This window comes from Lactuca virosa, chromosome 7 (genome assembly GCF_052849685.1).
Source record: "Lactuca virosa cultivar CGN04683 chromosome 7, Lactuca_virosa_CGN04683_v6, whole genome shotgun sequence".
Classification (NCBI taxonomy): Eukaryota; Viridiplantae; Streptophyta; class Magnoliopsida; order Asterales; family Asteraceae; genus Lactuca; species Lactuca virosa.
The window spans coordinates 257433534-257440199 of NC_136432.1; positions in this window are offsets into that span (position 1 = coordinate 257433534).

The window sequence follows — 6666 nt, forward strand, 5'->3', positions numbered from 1 at the left end:
ATCAATCTTGGAGAACCAAGTTGCACCCTGAAGCTGGTAAAACAGATCATCAATGCTCGTGAGTATATAACGTTTCTTCACCGTTACCTTATTCAACTCATGGTAGTCAATGCACATACAATGAGAGCCATCTTTCTTCTTCACAAACAAAATCGGTGCTCCCCATGGAGAACTGCTCGGTTGAATGAATCCCTTGTCTAACAGTTCCTGTAGTTGTGTAGACAACTCCTGCATCTCGGGAGGAGCCAAATGATACAGTGCTTTGGCTATCGGAGCCGCACCTAGAACCAAATCAATCCTGTACTCAACCTGCCTCTCCGGAGGCACCTCGAGCAAATCCTCTGGAAACACATCCGGATAATCCCGCACAATAGGTACATCATCCACGATCGCCTTAACCTTATCACCGGTATCCATAACATAGGCGAAAAATCCTGAACAATCCTGCTTAATATAACGCATGGCCCTCCCTGATAAACACAAATACGACCCACTCTGAGCTCTCTCTCCCTGAACCAATAACTCTTCCCCACTTGGGGTTCGAATCCGAACTAACTGCTGCTCACAGTTGAGCACCGCCCCATTGGGGGTCTGCCAATCCATACCCACAATAACCTTATTCCCACGCAAAGGGATGAGAACCAAATCAATCGGATACTACTACTTGCTAAACATGTAAAGGACACAATCCCGGTGAACCCTCGCTATCCGGAAAGATCGATCGTCTTCAATCTCGACATCTAAAGGACAATCCAGCTCCCGTGGATCTCCGGCAAACCTCTTGCTAAGCACAAGTGACACAAAGGATCGGGTAGCCCCCACTTAAAACAATACCAATGCAGAAATACCGTTCACAAGGAACGATCCTAAAACATAACAAAAAAATATAAGCAAACAATTCAATATATATAAAGAGATAAGAAGAAGATACATACCCGTCACCACGTCAGGAGCTGCACGAGCCTCCTCGGCTATCAACTATAAAGCCCTGCTCTTCGTCACAGGCGCATCTGACTTGCCCAGGAAGTAGTCAATAATCTGCAGAGTTGTAGGAGTAGGTGCTGACACCGGTCCTGCTGCAGTCAAACTAGGACAATGGGCCTTTTGTAGCCCCTCTAATTGCAATGAAAGCAAATCATATCAAATACTGGGGTGGTGGTGGTTGTAGTAGTACAATCCCTGTTGATATGACCTGTCTAGCCGAACTTGAAGCAACCAGAACAACCCACCCCGCACGCCCCATCGTGCGACCTGCCATACTTGCCACAACGGCCCCTGCCCTGCTCGCCCTTCTCTCTTGTATCAATAACCTTGGGCATCTTTACTGAACCCTCTACACTTGGCACATAATCTGGCTTCCTCTTCTTTTCCAGCTCCAGATCATTATCTATCTCTCTATCTATCCCTCGCTATCATATCCTCCAGCGTCTTGCAACTGGATCGGCTCACAAACTGCCGAATATTACTCCTCAACATCTCATGATACCTCTCCTTATTCATCTCCTCATTTGCCACATAATTTGGAACCAACAATGCCCTCTCATGGAACATCGCGGTGATCTCAACCACCGTCTCAGTAGTCTGGCGAAGATCCGGAAACTCTCGTGCTAACTATTGCTCACAAACTGCATGCCCAACCTCCTACCACCAATCTTGTGCCCTGTCCTTCAGAAGAAAGGAAACAAGTCTGACGTTTGCCCCCTAGGGACAACTACTGGTGCGGAAGGCGTTAGCAACATCCGCTAACCACCTCCTGCTCACTATCGGGTGCTTCGCCCCGCGATAGTCTGGAGCTCCACATGCCCGAAATTCCTTGAAGGTCAAAGAACGCGCCCCCACCAAGGCCACAATCTCAGAATGAAAGGAGCTCAAACGGTCATCCAAAAGCTCAACTGCCCGGCTCTGGAAACTGGGCCTGAGACCTCCCCAACACCAGAACTGCCATCCGACCTGCCTCTGTAACATCCCGACTCCCAGGTATAAATTTTAAAAGTTTTATATTCATTATTAGAGACCTACTCGACGATTTGGCTGCCCCAACTCGTCGTGTAGAATCGGTTATGGTCACATGTTTTATGGAACCTACTCGACGAGTTGGTGGACCCAAACCTGACGAGTAGATGTTGTTCACGAAAACCCTAATTTTTAGGGGTTGCACCCTATTTAAAGGACCTTAACTCCTTTCCCCCAGCCACCCTTCCCACTTTTAACGTCCAGAAGCAAACCCTAATAGATCTAACCCTATTTTGAGTATGTTTGAGACTAAAGCGTGTATTTGGTGCATTCCTTGAAGAGGCTTGGAACGAGAAAAAGCTTGTAGATTCAGTATCTACATCGTGTTGGCATCCAGTTGAAGGTAAAAAGTCTTTACCTTGGCCTTCCAGTTCTTAGATCTCTTATTATGTTAGTATATGGGGATTTTGGTGCAAAATGGAGTCACTTTTGGATTTGAGCTTGTCATAAGGGCATGGTTTCAGATCTGGACTCCTCTAGGCCAATTTGGACATAAATCCTCAAGCTTTATGAAGCTTTGGCCCTCCTTCATGTCCAAAACCTTTTCCTAAGGCTAGTTTTGAGTGTTTTAGCTTCTTGAAGCCTTGCATGCACGTTAAGTTAGCAACTTTACGTGATAACTACACACTAGGAGGCTAGATCTACAGTTTGGAGCTTTGGTTTCGCTTAAACGTGTCTGAATGAGAAATGGACTGAAGGAACTCGACGAGTAGCATAGTCAACTCGACGAGTTGGATGAGGGTTTCCCGCTTTCTGGATTCTGTATGAGCTCGGCGAGTTAGTGTTATAATTCGACGAGTTGGTTAGGGTTTTCCCGTCTTTGGACACTGCATGAACTAGATGAGTTGTTTGGAAACTCGGCGAGTCGACTCGAGTTTTTGGTCTCTGAGTTCTGAAGGAACTCGACAAGTTGCTAGATGCACTCGACGAGTTGGATCAACAAGGACTCATGACCTTGACTGTTGACTGTGTACTTTGACCAGGGTTGACCAAGTTTGACTTCAAGGGTATTATGGTAATTTGAGTCTTGATAGAATTGGTCCTACGATGATTGTAGGTGTTTGAGTTTGGAGCTGTGTTTGGGGAATTTAACATCGTCATCCAGTGCTACTCGTGAAGTGAGTTTTCCTCACTATACACAAGGGTCTAAGGCACCAAGGCCGACCCTTTGGATTGTTATCCTGTTTCGTTACTATTATGATCTGTTAGATCGGTATCCTAGTAGATTGGATGTTTCTATGTGATTATGATTTGTTAGATCGGTATCCTGGTAGATAGGATGTTGCTATGCTTAGTGATCTATAGATCATCTTGACTGTCTGTAGACTGTTATGTGGTTATTTGATATGTGTGCACATGTTTGATTGATGGTTGAGGCATCTGCTGGTGCACGGGCCAACAGACTTGGGCATTCCAACCCGATGGTTGTGGGCTGAGAGTATACCATCCTGAGGATGATTGGACTCTTAGTATGTGGGCATTCCAACCTGATGGTTGTAGGCCGAGGGTATACCATCTCGAGGATGAGTGGACCCATTGTATGTTGGCATTCCAACCCACTGGTTGAGGGCCTGGGGCATTCCAACCCGATGGTTGATTGGACCCATAGTATGCTGTTATTATATATGTGTTATATGTTGTGCGGGTATTTTGGGGGAACTCACTAAGATTTGGGCTTACAGTTGTTGATTTTGTTTCATGTACTTCAGACGGTCGCGGGAAGGCGAAGGCATGATTGTGCACCTCCTTATGTTTTTATGATTTGATTTTTGGGATACCCTGACATGAAAACATTTTGGAAACAATTTGTAATAATTATTGGTTTTTAAATGTTTTAAAAAGTTCTTAATTGGCATGATTTTTATGGATGTTACAAGTTGGTATCAGAGCCTTGGTTTGAGTAAATTGGAGGAACACTCGTGTGAATCCAGTCTCAAACCAAGGAAAAGATTCCCAAAATGATTTTTCAAATGGTTTTCAAAATACGAATGGAAGATGCGATGTGTACGATCAGTCAGAGCCAGTAAGTAGACCCCAAAATATCATACTGTTGTTTGATATTGTGATTTGTTAGAACAGCATGCTAGTGATAGGCTAGGGATCTTCAGGAATTGCATGAAAAAATTGCCTGACTATATGATGCCTGATAGCATAGGATGTTTCCTTATATGAAATTGACATCATTACTGTAGTTGCTTAGTGTATGCATCACGACTGTATATAATTAAGATCTTATAGCCTGAGAATGTTTGGTTTAGCCTTATTTCTTGTTCTTGTTTGATGAAGGGATTAGGGTAGGATCAGGTATTCGAAAGTCTATAGGGTCCAACGTTATGTATAGCTAGCATACACGAGTGCTGCAGGGTTGGTGGAAGTTTCATGGGTGAGTTGTACGGGGTCAGTTGGCCAGATATGATACATTTAGCCTTCCTCTAGGAGTGAGGATCGAGCGTTCGCATATGCTTATGTATATTGTTAGAATGTTGTGGTGATACTTGAGAAAAATATGGGTAGGTGTGGAAGGTAGTATGGGCCCGTACTACTGAAAGCACATGACCCATATGTGTAGCAAGGAAGTCACAAACCCTAGGGCTTTGTTGGGAGATGGTTCCCCGTTATTATATGGAGTATCTGATATCTTCCTGGTATATTTTTAGTATGGTGGTTACGAGACAATTTGTGACTTGATCCGGATCGGGATCAGGACAGGGTAGTCAGGGTGCCCCAGCAGTGCCCGAGACTATCATCCAGGATAGGCCAGTGTTGACAGAGGATCGTGTCAGGAAGATCATCTGCGAGGAGGTGGTCGAGATTGTCCGGGGTTAGATTCCGGAGATGTTTGGGTCTATCAAGACCGCCATGATGGAGTATTTTGATGACAGATACGCAACCATTGCTGAGAATGCGGTTGTTGCAGCCTCTGTAGCCATGGCGGCTGCAGGTGTGGGGGCAGGTTGGGCTTTTCAATACCGGGACTTCGATAACACGAAGCCCCCGACTTTTGATGGGACTCAGGACACGATTGTAGCCATGATGTGGCTATTTGACGTGGAGGGATGCTTCTTTACATGCTCATGTCCTACTGACCAGAGGGTCAGGTGTGCTCTGAACCTGCTGAGGTGCGGAGAAAAGGACTTGTGGAGATTGATGACAGGGTCATATACTGATGAGCAGAGAGTTGCGGTTACTTGGGAGCAGTTCAGGGATATGTTCCACGCTCGCTACATTCCACGGGTTGAGCGTGAGCGGCTAGCTCAGGAGTTTTTGGATTTGATACAGGATTCAGAATCGGTGACGGAGATCACCCGTATGTTCACTGAGAGGGCGATGTTTTGCACGAAGTTTGCTTCCGAGCAGGCTCAGATGACACGTTATCTGAGCATGATCAAGACTGACATGCAATAGTTTGTGGCTAACCAACATTGTGACACACTTTTGGAGTTACAGGAGGCCGCTAGGCGGCTTGAGCTTGAGATTGAGCTGCAGTAGAGAGAGCAGCGGCAGGCCCCGACACAGTCACAGTCGGCGCCAAAGCGGTCCAAGACCGTTGATTCTAGGTCTGCAGGTCAGCATGGCCGTACTTGTGGGAAGTGCGGGAAGGCTCATTCGGGGGTTTGCCGATCTGGTAGTGGGTGCCACAAGTGTGGCAAGCAGGGCCACATTGCTAGGGATTATAGGTAGCATAATCTAGCTTCTGGGGTCAGACTTTGTTATCATTGTGAGCAAGTGGGCCATATGAAGGACCAGTGTCCCCTACTAGCAGCCAGGCCGGCGCAGGCTCCAGCGCCGGCTACACTGAGGATTACTGGCGGGGGTCAGGGTAGAGCAGAGCCCTCGAAGGCTCGGGGACGTGATTTTCAGCTTACGGCCGAGGAGGTCAGGACAGCACTGGATGTGGTTGTTGGTATGTTTCTATCCCTTATCTTGTTGATTATATTTGTTTTATGCTTACACGTTTGTATCTATGATTAGGTACATTTTTAGTGAACCCCTTGCCTGCTTTGGTATTATTTGACTCCGGCGTGAGTCGGTCGTTTGTTCTCAATCGTTCAATAGGGAGTTTGGTTTGTCTGTAGGGGAGCTAGAGTGTCCGTTGCGAGTCTCATCGCCAACGAACACGGGATTTCTGCTTCTTCAGTCTATCAAGGCTGTGTTTTGGAGATCTTTGGGGTATCCTTCCCGATTGATTTGATTATGATTCCCATGGGGGAAGTATGTGTGATAGTGGGTATGGACTGGATGAGTCGATTCAGTGCCATGATCGACTGCGAGGGTCAGCATGTAGTGGTTCGAACCCCAAGTGGGGGAGAACTGCTTATCTTTGGCGAGGGCACCAGGGTGGGTTCAGGATTTTGTTCAGCCGCCAGGGCACGACAGTATATTCAGCACGGGTGTGCGGGTTATTTAGCATATGTGGTAGATACGTGGGTCAGAGATCAGGTCTCGGTTTCAAAGGTTCCAGTCGTCAGGGAGTTCACCGACGTGTTTCCGGAGGAGTTACCCGGAGTGCCTCCGGAGAGGAAGGTCGAGTTCAGGATCGACCTTGTTCTAGGTGTGTCCCCTATCGCCAAAGTGTCGTACCGATTGGCACCATCGGAGATGCAGGAGCTATCATCTCAGCTGTAGGAGCTGATAGGCAAACAGTTCATTCGT